Here is a 17,537-nt window from a genome sequence, read left to right on the forward strand (position 1 = left end):
TAGGAAAGTGACCTTAGGAAAGTATGTGACCTTAGGAAAGTTATTTCAACTTTTTCATTTACAGACTTGCAAAAAAAAATAATAAGGATTTCCCGTCACGGCTCAGTGGAAACAAATCTGACTAGTATCTATGAGGACGCAGGTTAGACCCCTGGGTTAAGGATCTGGAGTTATGGTGAGCTGAGGTGTAGGCCAGTGGCTACAGCTCCAATTGGACCCCTAACCTGGGAACCTCCATATGCCTCAGGTATGGCCCTAAAAAAAAAAAAAAAAAAAAAAGAGGAAAAAAAGAATCTGGAATTGCTCCAGCCATGGTGTAGGTTGCAGATGCAGCCCAGATTCGACCCCTGGCCTGGGAACCTCCATATGCCATGCGTGTGGCCAAAAAAAACAACCAAACAAAAAAAGCACTTCAATAAATGAAGAGGTATACACCACGCTCATAGATCAGAAGACTCAGTATAGTTAAGGTGTCACCTCTCCCCAAATTGATCTATAGATTAATGCAAGACCAATAAAAATACCAGACAGCTATTTTGTAGAAATGGACAGGCTGAGTCTCAACTTTAAATGGAAACACAAAGGGCCTGCAACACCCAAAACAATCCGGAAAAACACAAAGTGGAAGGACTTACAATACTTGACTCTTAAGACTCACTACAGAACCAGCGAACCATAAGGCCAGGCCTCCTCTATTATTACATATTAATATAGAAAATGGTAATTTATTATTAGCATTATGATACTGGCATGTGGGTAGAAATATAAATGAATGGAATAGAGTACAGATATAGACACACATAGCGTCAACTGGTCGTGAACAAATGTTTGGAGGTAATTTAGGATAGTCTTTTCAAAAAAGATTAGCCCTCTCAACAAACGGTGCTGACATAATTGGAGAGCCATATGCAAAAGAATGAATCTCAACCCTTACCTCATACTACAGAGAAAAATAACTCGAATTATAAACTTCAATACAAGAGTTGACTCTATAATACTTCTAGACAAAAAGCCAGGAGAATTTTCTCCTTGGGTAAATTTTTCTTAGATAAGACAAAACCATGTCAACTCTAAAAGAAAAAAATTTTTAAACCAGACGTCATTAAAATGAGCAACTTCAGAATTCCCGTTGTGGCCAGTGGTTAACGAATCCAACTAGGAACCATGAGGTTTCGGGTTCAATTCCTGGCCTCTCTCAGTGGGTTAAGGATCCGGCGTTACCGTGAGCTGTGGTGTAGGTTGCAGACTTGGCTCGGATCCTGAGTGGCTGTGGCGTAGACCAGTGGCTACTGCTCCAATTAAACCCCTAGCCTGGGAACCTCCATGTGCCGCAGGAGCGGCCCTAGAAAAGGCAAAAAGACAAAAAGACAAAACAAAAACAAACAAACAAAACAAAACAAAATTATCAACTTCAAAAGACATGGTTACGACAATGAAGAGCCAAGACGTGGACTAGGAGAAAATATGTGTAAAACATATATCTAATAAAACCATATCCAGAATACATAGGAACGTTTACAGCTCCATAATACAAAGACAAACAACCCAATAAAATAAAATAGGCCAAATATTTGAACAGAAATATGACCAAAGGAGATCCAGGAATGGCAAATGAGCACATGAAAGGATGTTCAGCATCCTCAGTCACCAGGGAAATGCAAATTAAAATGAGAATGACTCAAACTTAAAAGACTGTCAATCCCAAATGTTGGTGAGGATAAGAGCACTTGGAACGCTGCTGGTGGGAAAGCAAAATGGTACAACCACTCTGGAAAACAGTTTGACAGCTTCTTGTAAAGTTAAACATATAATTACCATGCGACTCAGCGATTCCACCCCTAGGTGTTTATCCAACAGAAATGAAAACATGTGTCCACACAAAGATTTGAGGATGTATAGTTATAGACGCAGTAAATCATGTTCAAAGGAGACGTATGCGGGAGTTCTTGTCGTGGCTCAGTGGTTAATGAACCCGACTAGGAACCACGAGGATGCGGGTTCGATCCCTGCCCTGGCTCAGTGGGTTAAGGATCTGGTGTTGCCGTGAGCTGTGGTGCAGTTCAAAGATGTAGCTCGGATCCCGCATGGCTGTGGCTGCAGGCTAGTAGCTGCAGCTCCGATTCCCTAGCCCGGGAACCTCCATATGCCTCAGGTGTGGACCTAAAAAGACCAAAAAAAAAAAAAAAAAAAAAAAAAAAAAGAGAGAAAGAGAGAGAATTATTCATAAAGCCCCAAACTGGAAACAATCCAAATGTGTATCAACAGGTAACTGGATAAATGAATTGTGGTATATTGTGGAATTGCTATACAACTTAAGATTACTCAGCAAAAAAAAAAAAGAAAAAAATGAATCGAAGATGTAATAGATACACTTCCGGAGTTCCCTGGTGGTCTAGTGGTTAGGATTCAGCACTTTCACTGCCGTGGCCTGGGTTCAACCCCTGGTTGGGGAACTGAGATTCCACAAGCCACACAGAGCAACCAAAACCAAAACCAAAAAAAAAAAAAAAAGAAAATAGTTATACTTCCTCCTCTACTTCCCACTAAGTATAGCTAAAAACTATGGGCATTATATATAAAACAAACATAAGACTGCAAAAGGTAGAGATAAGAAGACTGACCAGCTAGTGACCTTGGGACCCTGGAAACAACATGGCAATGAGTTCCTTGGGTTTTCTTTTTGCCTCGTAAATGAGCCTGGATGCTGGAGAAGCTGCCAAACTGGGAACACCGACAGGCGCCAACAAAATAATCCCCATGAAACCTCTCTGGCCAAAGGAAGAGGAAAGGGGCACACCAGGAAGACAGAAAACACTTAGATGTCATCACTCTATCCCAGCCAAACACCATGGAAAGAACCAGAGTCCCATCACCAGCCCCATCAGCAAATGCTGAATGGGGAGCCTGGACTTCTACTCCCACCTGATTGTACCGAGGCCCCTCCAGCGGCTCCCCGTGGGGTGGCATCAGAGAAGACTGGGTGGAGACCTAGTGAAAACCCCCACTTGGTACTGATGAGGCCTCCCCCCCGAAACATCAGAGGAGACCACATGGGGATCAGAGGCTTCCATCCCCGCCAGGGATAACAAGGTGCTGCCCCCCCCGCCCCCGCCACCAGAGTCAGAGAAGAAAAGAAATATGCAATTATATGTTTTTTTGCTATGAAAATATGGCATTCTTGGCCATTTGAATATAAGACGGCTGAGAAAGTCAGAGTCAATTTTTTAATTTTTTTTTCAATTTTTTTTTTTGAAAGCCGCTCCTTCTGCACATGAAAGTTCCCAGGCTGATTTGGAGCCATAGCCACTGGCCTACCCCACAGCTACAGCAACACAGGATCTGAACTGCATCTGCGGCCTACACCACAGCTCACAGCAACGCCAGATCCTCAACCCACTGAACGAGGCCAGGGATGGAACCCTCGTCCAGGTTCTCAACCCACTGAGCCACAATGGGAACACCCAGATCCAACTGTAATACCCAATTATGTACACAAAAACCTTGCTAACATTGACACTTTATATATGTCCTCCAAAGTAATATTTATACATTGTATAGCCTCTTTTTTTTTTTTTTTTGGCCACACCCACAGCATACAGCAGTGAACCCAAGTCACAGCAGTGATAATACCCAATCATTAACCACTAGGCCACCAAGGAACTCCCACTGTATACCCTCATATTATCCTCAAAGACTGAGAGGTGAAATCCTTTTGTTTGTTTTGGTTTGGTTTGGTTTGGTTTTTGCTTTGGGGGGCTGCACTCATGGCATATGGAAGTTCCCAGGCTAGGGAACTGAGGCCGATGCCACAGCCACAGCTACAGCCACACCAGATCCGAGCTGTCTCTACAACATACACCGCAGCTCACAGCAACTCTGGATTCCTCACCCACTGAGTGAGGCCGGGGATTGAACCAACCCGCGTCCTCGTAGATATTAGCTGGGTTGGTTCCCCTGAACCACAATGGGAACTCCTGAGAAGTGAAATCGTAGTGGCCCATTTATGTTGCAATTACTTTACTAACCATGTAGAGGCATTTCCCACCTGAAACTAGAAAGTAACCACATTTGCACAAATATAATGAAGGGGAAATGATTCTCCAATCTAAGGGTTTCTTGATATAATCCCCTCGGATTACGAGCCAGAGACTGAGATCCAGTCACTGGCTACAACAGTCACCTTAATGTACAAAAGTACAGAGTCATCACCAAATAACCCCAGAGAGAACCCGCCCCCCAATTTAAAATTTTTCAAACAAATTTCAAAGTACTGATGACAAAATCTCTGTACTGTCTTCCCAATTTTGCAGGAAAGCTAAAACTATTCTAAAATTAAAAGTTTATCTTTCAGGGAGTTCCCGTCGTGGCGCAGTGGTTAACGAATCCGACTAGGAACCATGAGGTTGCGGGTTCGGTCCCTGCCCTTGCTCAGTGGGTTAACGATCCAGCGTTGCCGTGAGCTGTGGTGTAGGTTGCAGACGCGGCTCGGATCCCGAGTTGCTGTGGCTGTGGCGTAGGCCGGTGGCTACAGCTCCGATTGGACCCCTAGCCTGGGAACCTCCATATGCCGAGGGAGCGGCCCAAGAAATAGCAACAACAACAACAACAAAACAACGACAAAAAAGACAAAAGACAAAAGACAAAAAAAAAAAAAAAAAGTTTATCTTTCAAAAAGAACTTATTCAGAGTTCCTGTTGTGGCGAAGCAGCAACAAATCCAACTGGTATCCATGAGGAGGCGGGTTCCATCCCCAGCCTCACTCAGTGGGTTAAGGATCTGGTGTCGCCATGAGCTGTGGTGTAGGTCGCAGACACAGCTCAGATCCTGCGTTGCTCTGCCTGTGGCGTAGGCTGGCAGCTGTAGCTCCGATTCGACCCCTAGCCTGGGAATCTCCACATGCCACAAGTGCAGCCCTAAAAAAAAAAATAATAATAATAAATACAATAAAAAGAACTATTCCTACATAAAAATAAATCCCTGTATTTTTTAAAACATACTGCCGACACTGCAGCCTGAGCAGGAGTTGTGACATTTTTGGAACATGAATCGGTGAAACCGTCATGATGTCACCAGCTTAATGTGCCAATTTTTGATGTTAGGTGGAGACCACAGCTGCTCACGGGTTAATGCTTGAGCATGGATTTGGGGAAGGGAGATTTAGAAAACCACACTTAAAGTACATCTCCCAAAATATATTGGTTCCCTGTTGCAGCTGCGCACAAAAGTGCTTCCAGATGCCAGGAACTATGGAAAAGATAAATATTACTATAAAATTAACATAAACTAGTCGGCCAGTGGACAGGTGCTCTCTACCTAGTGATGGAAAGACCTGGAATGTTGTCCATGAACAAATACAAATGGAGTGGGAGAGGCCAATTCAAGGTGAACTACCTTTAAAGTCCCTCCTTGGAGTTCCCGTTGTGGCTCAGAAGGTTAGGAACCCAACCTCATGTGTATCCATGAGGATGAGGGTTCGATCCCTGGCCTCGCTCACTGGGTTAAGGGTCCAGCGTTGCTGTGAACTACAGCATAGGCTGCAGACACGGCTCGGATCTGGCATTGCTATGGCTGTGGGGCAGGCCGGTAGCTGCAGCTCCAACTAGACCCCTAGCTCAGGACCTTCCATATGCCTCGGGTAAGGCCCTAAAAAAACAAAAAACAAAGTCCCTCCTCTAGGAGAGCTGGCGGACAGTACTGTCCGGCCATCCCTTCTAAGCTTAGCAAGTCGGCACCAGGACAAAACCTGACCTTCCAGCAAAAAACAAAACAAAACAAAACAAAAAAAAAACCACAAAACACAAAAACCACAGTAACAACAACCAAAAAACCCCACCACAGCTGTCTAGGAAAAAACAGATTTCTACTTCTGATTATATATAAGGGGAAAAAAATTTAAATAGTGAGTCAAAATGAAAATATAAGCCAATCACTAGACAAAGAGCCTTCCCATACCCAGAGACTTTTTTTTTTTTTTTTTGGCTGCACCTGTGGTATGTGGAGGTTCCCGAGCCAAGGATCAAACCTGCACCACAGCAGTGACCCAAGCAATAGCAGTGACAATGCCAGCTCCTTAACCACTAGGCTACCAGGGAGCTCTCAGCACTGGTTGAACTAATTAGTTTAATCAATTAGTCTATTAAACTAATTGAGTCACCCAGAGGTTCAAGAAATCTGAAAAAAGCCAGGAGAGACCAGGCTCCTGCCCCTGAAAGGAGGTCTCAGCTGTTAAGAAAAGAGTACTGTTTGGGAGTTTCCGCTATGGCTCAATGGAATGGGCGGTGTCTACAGATCCAGGTCAAAGGTTCGATCCCCTGCCCAGCACAGTGGGATAAAGGATCTGACGCTGCCGAATGCTGTGATGTAGGTTGCAACCTCAGCTCAGACCTGACCCCTGGCCGGGGAACTCCATATGCTTCAGGATGGTCAAAAGAAACAGAGGAGTTCCATTGTGGCTCAGCAGTTAATGAACCCGACTAGTATCCATCCATGGCCTCGCTCAGTGGGTTAAGGATCCAGTGTTAACTTGGATCTGTGAGCTACACTGTGATCTGTGGTGTGGGTCACAAATGAAGCTCTGATCCAACAATGCTGTGGCTGTGGTGTGGGCCAGCAGCTACAGCTCCAATTCAACCCCTAGCCTGGGAACCTCCATATGTCTCAGGTGCAGCCCTAAAAAGAAAACAAAAAACAAAAAAGAGTGCCATTTGGAAAAGGACCCTAGGGAGATAGTGAGAAATCCACATCCAAACTCACTCACACAGATCCTGGGCTGCCTGGGGAGAACGCCATTCACAGGCTGGCACATTGTTTTAAGTTACTATCTCTTGGATCCAAACCTGGGGTACCCAGACAACAGGCTGTGTCACTGCCACACCTCTTCATTATTCAGGATTCTTTGTATACATGTAACAGAAAGTCGATTCAAAGTGGCTTTTAGAAAAAGACAGAGTTCCCTTGCGGCGCAGTGGGTTAAGGACCCTGCATTGTCACCACAGCTGCTTGGATCACTGCTGTGGTGTGGGTTTGATCCATGGCCTGGGAATTTCCAGAGTCAAAAAAAAAAAAGAAAAGAAAAAAGAAAAAGACATTTATTGGCTCTGATCATTTGAGAAGTCAGGAGCAGTCCGACTTCAGATATGGCTGGATCAAGGGTTTCAAACCATATCATCAGGACTGACTCTCTCTCTCTGGGACACTGCCATGCTTTTCTCTACATCAGCTTTATTCTCTATTAGGTTTTCTCCAAGGAGAAGCCACTGCAGTCAACAGACCTATCATCTACAAGCTTGGGAGTCGAGGAGGAAACACAAAGACTTCACACCTCCATTTGCATCCAAGTCCCTGGGGCTCCAATGAGCATCCCATGCATCCACCCCTTAACCAATCACTGACACTCTCACTGATTGGGACTCCCCAGGTTGTTGATCAGTAGACAAGGATCAAAATCATTGGGCAACTTGAGATTCACCAGCAACAACAGTTAAAACACACACACACACACACACACACACACACACACACACACGCCAGGAATCTCTGGTGGACGGAGCAGGCTCTCAAAGTGTGTTCTCCTCAAGACAGTACTAAGTACTAACACATTACACTTAAAAAGCTTCCCTGAGGAGTCTGCAGTTATTATGAGTTAACATATGTAAAAAGCACTTAGAATAATATCTGGCCCAAAGGAAAGATGATAGAACTGGTACCCATCATCACGGAAGAAGGATCCTGGAGGTGTAGTCGTCGTGGAGCAGTGGAAACGAATCTGACTAGGAACCATGAGGTTGCGGGTTCGATCCCTGGCTTCCCTCAGTGGGTTAAGGATCTGGCGTTGCCGTGAGCTGTGGTGTAGACCAGCAGCTGTAGCTCTGATTAGACCCCTAGCCTGGGAACCTCCATATGCTGTGGGTGCGGCCCTAAAAAAAGCCAAAAAAAAAAAGGATCCTAGAGAAGGAAAACTAACACATCCGAATAGGCAGGGTGGAGGTAAGGAAGAGCCTAATCTAGATATTGAAGGAGTGTAACCTAATTTTGTAACAAACTGGTAAAGCAGGATATATGGGTTACACTACTTTTTGTTTCTTTGATCCAGAGTTTGAGAAGCACAAGACTGTCTTAAAATATCTTCTTGGGAGTTGCAGTGGTGGTGCAGCAGTAACGAACCCAACTAGGATCCATGAGGACCAGGGTTTGATCCTTGGCCTCATTCAGTGGGTTAAGGATCTGGTATTGCTGTGAGCTGTTGGTGTGTAGGTCGCAGATGCGGCTCTGATTTGACCCCTAGCCTGGGAACCGCCATATGCCACAGGCATGGCCCTAAAAAGCAAAAAAAAAAAAAAAAAAAAAAAGGAATATATGTAGATGGCCAACATTAAGCCTTAGAACTGACCTTGTCTTTATTTAAAATGTTGATATTTTGGAGTTCCTGTGGCGCATCAGAAACTGACAAGGAACTATGAGGTTGCCAGTTTCATCCCTGGCCTCGCTCAATGGGTTAAGGAGCTGGACTTGCCGTGAGCTGTAGTATAAGCTGCAGACACGGCTCGGATCTGCCATTGCTGTGGCTGTGGTGCAGGCCATCAGCTGTAGCTCCAATTCAACCCCTGGCCTGGGACCCTCCATATGCCTCGGGGTGCAGCCCTGAAAATAAAAATAAAAATAAATATAATTAAATGTTGATATTTTGTAGTTGTGAATTTTTTTTTGTATTCACTCTGATTTGTTTCAAATATTGCATTAAAATATTATTTACCCTGATTATCTGATTTTGGAGGGCACCTTAACCATTGCACCCAAGGGAAATGCCTTTGTCGCCTCACCCTAGTTCCTGCCCTGGCTACTGGCCTTTCAAACCTTCAGTACAAATCGGATACAAGGAATAGCCTTGGGTCAGTGACCAGTTTTAAATATGGTTCAGTACAGGGTGGAGCAAAATCATAGGCAATAGACAAGAAATGAAAATTATCTGGAAATCAATGTGATTTAAAAAAAATGAACACTGTAGGATTATAAGATGAACATTTGAACAAAGAGTTTGGGATGGTTTGGGGGTGCTGGCAGGGATCCTAGAGAAGAGGTGAAATGCCTGTACCCCCGGGACCCTCTGACGGACCCCACGACTCAATGGTCCCTTAACCTATGTCTCCTCACGATGGAGTGAGAAACCCAAGATGCTGCGGTCCTGGCCTTGCAGTTCAGTGCCGAAAAGAGAGGCCAGGATCTGGATATTAGATCCTTGAAGAACAAAGACGAGCAGTGGGCCCTGGAGGGAGGCCCGGGACCAACCTCTCAGCCCCTTTAAAGAAATGTTGAGAAGAGCCAGCTTCAGAACAGGTAGGTCCAAGGAGTTTTGAGATGTCAATCGCATCAAAACGGAGTCTAGGCAGCCTTTCTCGATGCCACAGTTACTTAAAATGCTAATTGATGACATATAAGAATGGGTCCATACCTGCTCTACCACCGACTCTGGGAAGAGAAGAATGAGGGAGGCGCTGCCATCAGCCCTGCCAGACGGAGCCTCAGGAAAACGCCCTGCATGATTCCAACCCCTTCTTTTTCTTGTGTCAGCAACCAAGCTCAGAGTACCTCTACGGAATCACACCCGAGTCAGGTGTCTCTACCTTTTTGCCATAATTGCCCCCTTACAAAGCCTTGAAGTCACCTTTTTCCCTAATTGCGTTCTGCCCCCCAGCCCATGAGAGTTTAATCTCTTCACGCATCTGTTCAGGTATGTGGCCCTCTGAAGGGCCCCACACCAAGGTAACAGCTTCGATGTTGTGCCTCCTGCCCCTCCCGACTCCCCACACCTGTGCCGTGAGCATGCGGGACCTGCCGCCAGCTGCTCCACACTTTTTCTGGATTTTATTTCCTCCCTCGAGGTCTTCCCCCAACCTCTTCCTCTCACTGTCCCCACCGGCCAGCCACCGCCAGCCACCACCCTCTCTCTGTTCCCCTCCCAGCCTTGCTTCTTGAGGGCACGCTCCACTCCGACCTGCATCCTGCCTTCTCCTCTCTCCTGAACCTGTTCTCCATGATATCACAAAAGGAAAAAAAAAAAAAAGACAAATAAGGGAGTTCCTGTTACGGCTCAGTAATATCCACGAGGACGAAGGTTCGATCCCTGGCCTTGCTCAGTGGGTTAAGGATCCAGCGTTGCCGTGAGCTGTGGTGTAGGTCACAGACACGGCTCAGATCTGGCATTGCTGTGGCTCTGGTATAGGCCACCAGCTCCAGCTCCAATTCAACCCCTAGCCTGGGAACCTCCATGTGCCACGGGTACAGCCCTTTAAAAAAAAGAGAGAGAGAGAGGGACAAAGAGCCAGCATCCCTCCTCGCACTTACTTTCCCACCCAGAAATCCCGTGTAAAAGAAATTCTATCGGCACTTGCCTAGGAGTTAGCAAAAGCGAAGGCTATGTTTCACTACAGCTCTTTCCATGCAGCTGAAGATTCCCAAGAATCATGAACGTGGAGTGACACTGGTGCACCCAGTCCTTAGTGGGCCTAACTTAAAACTCCCTTGGAACAACAGGACTTGTCTCCACCAACTCTCTACAATCCTGTGGACGGGGTCCAGCCTCTCCAGGGCATAAGCAGCAACGTTTAATTAGCATCAGCATTATAAGCATCCGTGAGAAACCCCTGACTTACCCAGGCCAAGAACGATTCAGTCAGTGGCTTCTCTGCTCAGGCTTCCTCTGCCTGACAAGACAGACACTCAGCTTTGTCAGTTGTTTTTGTTTGTTAAGTTTTGGGGTTTGGGGAGGGGAGGTTTTGTTTTTGCTTTTGTTTTTTTTAAAGCCCACACCTGTGGCACACGGAGGTCAAATAGGAGCTGCAGCCGCTGGTCTACACCACAGCCCCAGCAACACTGGATCCGAGCCTCATCTACGACCTACACCACAGCTCACGGCAACAACGCACCACAGCCCAGTGATCAAGGCCAGGGATTGAACCAGCATCCTCATGGATACTGGTTGTGTTTGTTACCGCTGAGCTACAACGGGAACTCTGTGTTTCTGTTTGTTTTATTTTGTTCTTGTTTTTTGAGGTTGTTTTTTTTTTTTTTAATTTGGTGGTCTTTTAGTCTTTGTACCTTTTCTTGGACTCTAACCCATAGAAATAAAACCACCTAGTACATAAGGATATAAATACCAACAGGCCCTTTGCAGCACTCATCATATGTCAAAAAAAACTAACATCATATTTCAAAAGGCTGGAAGAATCGTCAGCAGAGAAATGGTTAAAACCACTGTGGAGCACCATGCACCTGTTAAAAGAACGAGTCCACTCAGACACAGAGAACAGACCTGTGGTTTCCAAGGGGGAGGGATGGGTTAGGAGCTTGGGAAGAGCAGATGCGAACGGTTGTATACAGGATGGATCAACCAAAAGGTCTGACTGTACAGCACAGGGAACGATATTCAGCATCCTCTGCTAAAGCATAATGGGAAAAGAATGTGAAAAAGAATGGATAGGAGTTCCCTTGTGGTTCAGTGGGTTAAGGATCTGGCACTGTCAGTGCAATGGCTCTGGGTACTGAAGTAGCACAGGTTCATTCCTGGCTCGGGAACTTTTGCACGCCATGGATGTGGAAAAAGAGTGTGTGTGTGTGTGTGTGTGTGTGTATACATGTGTGTTTGTGTATGTGTGTGTGTGTGTCTATATATACACATAACCGAGTCACTTTGCTGTACAGTAGGAATGAATACATTGTAGATCAAATACGCTTCAACGATTTTTTTAAAAACAATGAGTCTAATGTATAAGAAGTGAAACTGCAAAGATTTCCAAGAGATATACCCCTTATGTGAGAAACGCTAGCCACAAGAAACGTACATAGTGTGGCACAGATTTTTTTTTTTTTAGGGGCGCACCCACAGTATATGGAGGTTCCCAGGTTAGGGGTCCAATTGGAGCTGTAGCCATCGGCCTACACCAGAGCCACAGCAACGCCAGATCGGAGCCGCATTTGTGACCTACACCACAGCTCATAGCAACACCGGATCCTTAACCTGCTGAGTGAGGCCAGGGAATTGAACCCACAACCTCATGGTTCCTACTCGGATTCGTTTCCACTGCACCACAATGGGAACTTCGGATTTTTTTTTTTTTTTTTTTTTTTTTTTGGCCCGCCTGCAGCATACAGAAATTCCTGGGCCAGGGATCGAACCCTAGCCACAGCAGCAACCTGAGCCACAGCAGTGACAGGGCTGGACCCTTAACCTGCTGAGCCACAAGAGAACTCCTGGCACAGATTCTTTAAACAAAACCCAGCCACCCCTAGAAGCGTGTGCAGGATTGAAGATGATTCCAGAAACCCACAGAAACTTGAACAGATTCTCTAGATCCAACTTGGGCACATCTGCCAGGAAGGGGGGGAGGGGAAGGGGATGAAGAGAGGGACAGGCAGCGGGGGAGCAAGAACCTGCCAGCTTTCTTCCCTCTGAAAGGACACAGCTCCCTGAGAGCAAACCCTCTTTGCCTCTTCTCTAAGCCTTGAGGGTCCCCTCTCCGGCACCCTTTTGAGGTCCCCCACAAGGCTCTCCCTTCCCCAGCACACTGTCCCCATGTCCCACTGCCACCCCAGGACCCCCTTGGTATGCAGACTTGGTAGATGAGGACGAGCTGGGAAAACATACCCAAAGGGCCCAAGACACCACCCAGAAGAAAAGCAGTTGAGACTTGAATTCATCTTCCGCATTGTCTGACATCAAGCTGTCTCCGAAAGCTCCAGACGGCTCTAACAGAGACCCACCGGCAGGAACGAGCCCCAAAGATCCCCAAAGGGAACCCTCTGTGAGCAAAATCAAATGACCAGGCTCAACACCAAGGCCTAAAGGTTTACGGGGCTGAGGCTGCACATGGCCCTGACCCAGGTCCCTTGCGCCACCGTCACACTTGGGGCCTTGCCCAAGCCTGTGCAAACTAAGGTGGGGAAGCCCAAGTGTGTGTCACTGTTGTGGCCTGTGCAGTGGTCCCTGCAGCACCAGGAAAGGACCCATCAGATGGTGCGGGAACAGTGTTTCCTGGTTCCACCACTGAACAAGAACAGAAGACAGTGGAGTTCCCTGGTGGCCTGGTAGTTCAGGATCCCGCATGGTCACCGCTGGGGCTCAGGTTACATGCCTTGGGTATGGCCAGAAATAAATAAATAAATAAAACCAGAAGCCAGTAACAGCACATGGAGAGGGACATGCTGGGCTTCCTGCGAATACAGTGGGTGGGCCCTTAGGTCACCAAACAGAAAAACCCCATGATGTAATATCTGTCCTGAAGTCAGAGGCTATGTTTAGTTGAAAGTTACACAGTTTATAATGCTGTGTTTGTATGTCTAATTTGTCCTCAAGGAACAAACACGAACTTCTACAGCCCAAATGTGGGCTCCGAATACTCACATGGTGGCAACCGGGGAGGGACCCTCCAGCCGACCAAAGTTGGAGCCACACGGCACAGGAGAGAAAGGGGTGAATTATTCTTGTGTTTAGAAGAACCCTTTAACAAGGGTGGCTGGCTCTGAGAGGCGAGGTCCGTTCCCCTCACCCACACCCCCTGGGGAATAATCCAGTGGGAGAAGCTTTGATCAAGAAGTTAAATTGTTCTGCAAAGAGAAGTCCTGGGAACGTGGGAGGGAGAAGAGTGCCCTGGGCGGCTGCAAAGGGGGTCTAGCTTTGGTGCACACGCGGGCTCCCCTACTGCAAAGGGCCCAGCAAAACCAAGCATGCGGTCTTCCCTGTGGCATCCATGAGAACAAAATGGCAACTGTAAGGACTAATAAATACTTCAAAATAAGACACTTAATTTTCTCTGTTGAAAATAAGAAACTTCTTCCTCCCCACCCCATCTTTCTTAGAGCATTATTTTTTTTTCTTTTCTTTTCCAGGGCCTCCCCCGCAGCATATGGAGGTTCCCAGGCTAGGGATCTAATCGGAGCTACAGCTGCCGGCCTATGCCACAGCCATAGCAACATGGGATCCGAAATGTATCTGTGACCTACACCACAGCTCACGGCAACGCCAGATCCTTAACCCACTGAGTGAGGCCAGGGATCGAACCCACAACCTCATGGTTTCTAGTTGGATTCGTTAACCACTGAGCCACGACAAGAACTCCTAGAGCAGTAATTTTAATATAAGCTCTTCTGTCTCTTTGAAAGGTATGTCAATTCTTCTTTTTTCTTTTTTTCGCCTTTTAGGGCCGCACCTACTGCATATATAAGTTCCCAGGCTAGGGGTCGAATCAGAGCTATAGCTCCGGGCCTACGCCACAGCCACAGCAACGTGGGCTCCAAGCTGTGTCTGCAACCTACACCACAGCTCACAGCAACACCGAATGCTTAGCCCACCGAGTGAGGCCAGGGATCGAACCCTCATCCTCATGGTTACCAGTCAGGCTTGTTACTGCTGAGCTGTGACTGGAATCAATCTTTTTAGAAGCTAAGCCAGCCTCTTGCAGCGTTATGACCCAGGACCGTCTCTGCCAAGGCCCTGGGAGGCACCTCTTTGAAATGGAAGCATCGGAAGAGAGGGCACCCCTATCTCCCAGCTTCTGTGGGAGGGTAGGACCCTAACTGAGCCAGGAGGTGGGCTCCTGGCTCCAAGATGCAAAACTACCCCCTGTCATAAACATGCAGGAACTTTGCTTTTCCTATGACTAAGCCTGTTAATAACCCAAGGACTACCAACTACCAGGTAAAGTTGGAATGTGTGTGACAAGAGGGGGTGTCAGGCCTCTTACTTGAGGACTAATTAATGTTTATCTTGGGAACCTGTGTGTGATGGCTCTATCTGCTTGGTTCTATAAATGGGTGGGGTTACTTTACAATCTCTCAGCGGATGGCCCGTGACTCAGGTCACGTTCTGGAAATGCTCATTCAACTGTGAAACTGTCTTCTTTCCTCTGCTACCTTTGCGGAAAGCTTTTCCCAGGTTGGGAAATTTTGTTTTTAATTATAGCCTCCAAACAGAATGCTTCTGCTTATGCAAAAACAAGTGGGAGGGTCTTGAGAAGAAAGACCCCTAAATGGAGGCTGAGACCTGGACATGGAAAAACAGTATGGGGTAGGGAAATGCAAAGGGATTTCTAGAAGGAATGAGCTCTAAGGGTTTTATTTATTTTTTCCCCACGTTTTAGGGCCACACCTTGTAGCATATGGACGTTCCGGGGATAGGGGTGGAACTGGAGCTATAGCTGCCGGCCTACGCCACAGCCACAATGCCAGATCCGAGCGGCGTCTGCAACCTACAACACAGCTCGTGGCAACGCCAGACCCTTAACCCACTGAGTGTGACCAGGGATCAAACCTGCATTCTCATGGATACTAGTTGGGTTCATTTCCGCTGAGCCACAGTGGGAACTCCATCTAAGTGCTTTAAACATGAACTTATTTGACATAGGTAATAGCTTGGATTATAGCTTATTGGATTATTTTTTTTTTGTCTTGTTTTTAGCACATGGAGGTTCCCAGGTTAAGGGTGCAATTGGAGCCACATCTGCCACCTACACCACCGGATCCTTAACCCACTGAGCAAAGCTAGGGATCAAACCCACATCCTCATGGATACTAGTTGGGTTCATTATCGCTGAGCCACAATGGGAACTCCAATAGTTCTTAATTATTCATCCCCACCCCCACCCTGTCTCTGCTCTGTGACCTTGAAGTCCTCTCCAGTGGGCAGAAAAGGTGCCATGAAACAGCAGAGAAGCAGGTGGAAATATGACTGGTTTAGAGAGTAGGTATGAAGCAAACTCTTTTCTAAGCAAAAGGGTATGGAAAGGCCAGATTCAGCTACTACCTGAGATGGGAATGAGAGCCATTCTACTTGGATATTCTGGTGACTCCCAGAACTAGAGGAAATGGGGGGCCAGCAAACGGCAGACACCAGCCCTGAGCACTGAGGAGGTGGCCAGGAGTAGGCCCAGAAGATAAAGGGGAGGAGCAGAGTTCCTGCTGTGGCACAACAGGATCTGCAGTCTCTGGAGTGCTGGGACAGTTTCGATCCCTGGCCCCGCAGTGGGTTAAGGATCCAGCATTGCTGCAACTGCAGCATAGTTCACAACTGCAGCTCAGATCTGATCCCTGGCAGGGCAGCCAAAAAAGGGCACCCAGCAAGGATCGTTCGCCTCCATAAGCTTTGGAGGCTGGAACGTAGGACTGGAATTCCTCTTACCCCCACCAGTAACTAACATGTCAGGTCATTTTTGAGGGTCTGGCTGAAGAAAGCAGATTTTCCTTGCTCCAGCCTAGCCCAGGCCACCAGTCACATCCTCTATGAGCCAAATATTTATATGACTTGGGCCCAGAATACCTAGATAGGGTCATGCAAGAGACTTCGTGGGTGAGTGGCAAAGCCTGAGCCCTGAATCATCCTTCTCATGTTTACAAAGTCCCTAACCAGCACTGGCTCCACTGCTGCTCCCTGGTTTCCTGCCCTGAGGGCCACGGAGGACCAGGAAATAGCTGGGGGGAGCAGGATGAAGACAAGAGGAAAGAGAAAAGAAGTAGAAGTTCGTGACTAATACCAACTTTATATCGATTTTTTAGGAGAAAGTTGAATTCCGGTGAGGGAAGCAGGCACCAGGGTCGGTGAAGCCAGAGTAAAAAATTAACCTGGAACAGAAAGAAGGGGAAGGAGTTCCTGTTGTGGCTCAGTGGTTAACAAATCCGACTAGGAACTGTGAAGCTGCAGGTTCGATCCCTGGCCTTGCTCAGTGGGTTAAGGATCCGGCATTGCCGTGTAGGTGGCAGATTCAGCTCGAATCTCGTGTTGCTGTGGCTGTGGTGTAGGCCGGCGGCTACAGCTCTGATTAGACCCCTAGCCTGGGAACCTCCATATGCTGCAGGTGTGGCCCTAGAAAAGATTAAAAAAAAAAAAAAAGAAAGAAAGAGAGAGAGGGAAGGAGGGAGGAAGGGAAGAGGCTGCATTCACCTGGAGGGGGGAAAGGCCATGGGAGTCGCCCACGGATGCTGGGTCCCTAAGTGACTCCATCCTGAGCCCTAACACCTGAGTCCCTAACATTCTCTGCACCCGCTCTGAAGGCTGGAAAAAAGAAGGCTTTCACTGTCCTGCCTCAGAGGCCTCCCTCAGCCTCTGGCGGGCATCTGGTCCTAACCCCACCCTCTCTGAAACGAGGTCAGGGGAAGGGAGGGAGAAGGCTTTGAGCTGTTACTTTTCCAGGTTCTAGGCGGCCTGGGGGGCCTCTGGCCACTTACTTAAAGACTGGGCTCGAAGGAGATAGGAATCAGGAACTGAAGCCTTACTGGGCCGCACTGGGTCTAAGAGCCAGACATTCCCAGGGCCCAGCACAGCCTCCCTGGGGTCGGTCCAGTTTTCCCCAGGTCCCAACCCAGAAAAACTTAGACTTTCCCCTCCGTTTGGAAGACTGACTCACCCCCTCTTCCTCCCAGCTCTCCAAAAGGCCCAGAGCCCTCGGGAAGTGTCCTCCTCGGGGCTCCCTCCTCCCCCGAGGCTTCTGGCCTCAGGCCTCCCAGGCGGTTCCAGAGAGACCCCGGCGCATCCATCCTCTCGGCCTCACCCG

At 47.4% G+C, this 17,537-nt stretch overlaps 1 long non-coding RNA gene across 2 annotated transcripts in view; it reads right to left on the minus strand.

The window, feature by feature from the left end:
- LOC110256106 overlaps positions 1-17,537 on the minus strand; it is an 87,519-nt gene that overhangs the window by 69,109 nt on the left and 873 nt on the right. Inside the window, exon 1 of one of the 2 annotated variants that reach the window (XR_002337352.1) lies at positions 17,391-17,518. The exons of the other annotated variant lie outside the window; for it this stretch is intronic. This is a non-coding gene — a long non-coding RNA (uncharacterized LOC110256106). Of the gene's footprint in view, positions 1-17,390; positions 17,519-17,537 lie in introns of those variants that run through there. 2 annotated transcript variants of the gene reach the window in all.

This window comes from Sus scrofa, chromosome 12 (assembly GCF_000003025.6).
Source record: "Sus scrofa isolate TJ Tabasco breed Duroc chromosome 12, Sscrofa11.1, whole genome shotgun sequence".
Taxonomy (NCBI): domain Eukaryota; kingdom Metazoa; phylum Chordata; class Mammalia; order Artiodactyla; family Suidae; genus Sus; species Sus scrofa.